Raw genomic sequence first — 3,378 nt, 5'->3', positions numbered from 1 at the left:
GAAGTAACAGATACAAAGATGATGTGAACATTTTTCCAGGACCAAATTTTGCATCCCCTGAATAGAGGTGTCCCTTGAATGGAGGTGTCCCAAAGAAGAGGTTCCACTGTAAGTGAGACAATAGTCTAATACTGACCTGAGTTACCACCTGTAAAAAAACTAACCTAAAAAAAAGTGTTACTGGTAACTTTATAAATTCAATTTTCCTTCCTTTTAATAAGTCATTTTTAATTATTCCTTTTTCATTAGGTTAACTAAGCCTTGCATATAGAATTAAAATGTTTATGTAAATGTCAGAGCTGCATGAGCAGAGTTGAAGAGCTTGTAAAAATAGCAGAATGAGGGAGTTTGGGTGCCCACATTGTCTGAAGAGCAGGTACTTCTTGAGTTTACCTTGGTGTAAAAACCTGTGAAGTTTTTCTTTCTGACTGACTTCTCAGTGGCTTCTTTGTATTCATTGTTTTATGTCACTCGTGAGTTTCACAGGTTTTTACACCAAGGATGAGCCTACTTCTTTATGTCTGCATACATAATCAGTGAGCTTATTACAAAATGAGGAATAGTGTATATGTGTGTTATATTTTAATATTTTAAGGAATTAAGGTTTGTATGGTAGAACCCCGATGTCGGAGTACAAACAGAGACTAGCGTACTTATTATTTTTATGCTGGGGTTCTGTTAAAGAGTCTCTCTTTTGAATGTAGTTTTTTATATACTTCCTTTTGGAAAAGAATAGTGGAGTTAGCTTATTCCGCCTAATACAAAAGTGCCTGCACCAGGAATGGATGGATTGTCTAGGAGGACACGGAAACCAAGATAAACACACACTGCTATATAGTATATATTTTCCAAACGAGAACAGAGAGAGAGTTGCCATTTAAACTGTTTGTTCCAGTGTTTTAATCACTGTTTTCTCTAGAAAGACTCTCAGTTAGAGCCAAGATTCTATCACTCATAAATAATGAAAAAAAAAAAAACCATCCAAGGCTACGTATAATCTGTTTTGAGTCCATGTCCCTAAAATGCTTGCCAGTCTTCCCTAGATTCCAGGATATTGCTCTTTAACAAAGTGAGCTATTGTCTATTTCTTTACCTTGGGGGACTGGGTAGCCTGTTTATTATGGGATAATGATTATTGACAAAAGATCTGTATAGCCAGCTCTACAAAATTCTCAAGTTTGGTGTCCCTCTCGATAAAAAAAGGGAATAGGGGGTTCATTATATCCAGGTTGTTCGCACAAGAGGAACACATAAGGGGGATGCCTTTTGTGAACTTGCCCAAAACAGCCTGTTTGCCCAAGCAATGGAAAGAAGCTAACGTAACACCTGTTCATAAAAAAGACACTGAAAAGCCAGCTTCGAATTATAGACCCTTCTCTCTACTGTGCCTTATAAACAAAGTACTCGAATGTTGTGTTGCAAAAACACTCTACAACCATGTTAAAAATGTCATCACCCCATTACAACATGAGTTCAGGCAAAAGTACTCTTGTATTTCTCGCGCTCCCGCTAACGTTCAGTGTCAAAAAACATCTGTGGACAAGCATTCGTGCCCGTACCTCTGATTTGCTCCCAATTATTGTAATGAATGAAACTTCAGTTAAGAAACGGGACAGACACTATTTTAATAAACTAGGTTAATATTATACTAGGTTAGACCTAATATCAGTGTACTATGTTTGTTGCATTTTCTGCCAACAGGACCCCAGTTTTGAATAATCTTTCTGCTCGCCCAACTGCATCACTTCCATGGTCGAGTACTCAGGATTGGACATTTTGTGGGTGGCATGTAGGGGCCTTAGTGTGCTCTCTTCGTGTACTAAATATTAAAGATGGGAGTCACTTGAAGCTTGCTTTAACAGGTACACACTTAGATAAGTATTGGGGAATTTGATCAAGGCGTGTTTAAGCCACACACAGCACCCGAAAGTAAATTTTCCGCATTCTGCTCAAATTTTCGGGCAAATCGTCTATACAAGGGTAAAGACACTAAGCAGTAGCGGATTCAGGGGAGGGGTCCGTGGGAGCCCCCCTCCCTTATTTTTAGACCAAACTGAGGCCTGAAGAGCCGAAAAAATTTTTTGGGAGACCCAGCGCCCCACTTACCAAAGCTCTGGATGGCCGCCTGCCCCCCCCCCCCCCCCCCCCCCGCCTTCCTTATCTCAAGGTCTGGATCCGGCACTGCAAGCGATACAAATTTGTTAGCGCCAAGGCATACTGAAAGGGTAAAGCCCTCACTTCCGGTTGCTGTCCGTAGCTCAAAAACGCCTCCGCTTAAGCTCACTACCATCTCCCTTTGTCTTTACCTTTACCAGGAATTTTCGATAATTTATCCCCCATTAGCCTGGACTGTAAGCTGGTTGACTCTTGAATCAGAGAATACGAATGCGGACATCGGCCAGTAGAAAACTGGGAATGGGAAATGCGAATAGTGTAATACCGCCAGGGAAGTGGCTCTCTCCTAAATACGCAAAACGACTGGTTATGAAATTCAAACTAGGACATAGGTACCCCTAACCCCTTGCACACTAAGGACGCGACAAATTTCTCACTGTGTAACCAAATCATAAAAAAAACTATCATACTTGTACTTGTGCGGGAATTTCATTTGTGTAGAAAAAGCGCATGCGCTTACATTGTCTTTAAACAATAAGGCGCTAGTCCATGTATCGCGCCGCACCTCTTAGACCCGCACTTAGTCGACTTCTTTTTATCAGTAATGCCGGATAGAAGTTTGTCAATAGCCATAAAGGGAGCGAGGTGAGCTTTATTGAGGTCGCGAAGCGACCCTGAGGGTGACACGTCATCGCGAGGTCGGCTTGTCCCGCTTGAAGAAGTGGAGACCTTTAGATTCGAGAATGAGAACGACTACGAGTACGAGATTTGATTTAAAGTTTTTTCGCGTGTTGTTAAAAAATAGACACCCCTCACTCTGTACTTTTCTTCAAAGTTTATAGCACTGTTATTGTTACCGAAGGAGGTTGAGCCCTCTCCCAATTTCAAAATGCTAAAACTTCTAACATTTGATAACTTGTTCCCGCCAATACGACACTCTTGCTAAAACTCGTAGTAGAATGACGACGGCTACCACGTTTTTCCGCCAAAACTACGCTGCCCCATGCGCGAGCACTAGATGAGTATTGAGAAAATCTCATACTCGTAGTCGTTCTCTTCTTAGAATCTAAAAATCTCTATTATGAATCTGTTTTCCCGCCAAAATCCACAAAGCTTGTGTGACGGCAACGACTCGTGTAGCAGTGTTGGATTGCTTTTGAATGACATTTTGTCTGCTTAATTGATTTAATTTGTTCAGCCAGTCGTTTTTTTGGCGCGTTGTAAGCGAGCAAAATCCTTCGTACGTTATATGACAAATCCGCG

This window comes from Porites lutea, chromosome 11, assembly GCF_958299795.1.
Source record: "Porites lutea chromosome 11, jaPorLute2.1, whole genome shotgun sequence".
Classification (NCBI taxonomy): Eukaryota; Metazoa; Cnidaria; class Anthozoa; order Scleractinia; family Poritidae; genus Porites; species Porites lutea.
The sequence above is the reverse complement of the archived record's forward strand: the minus strand, read 5'-3'. Positions refer to the sequence as shown.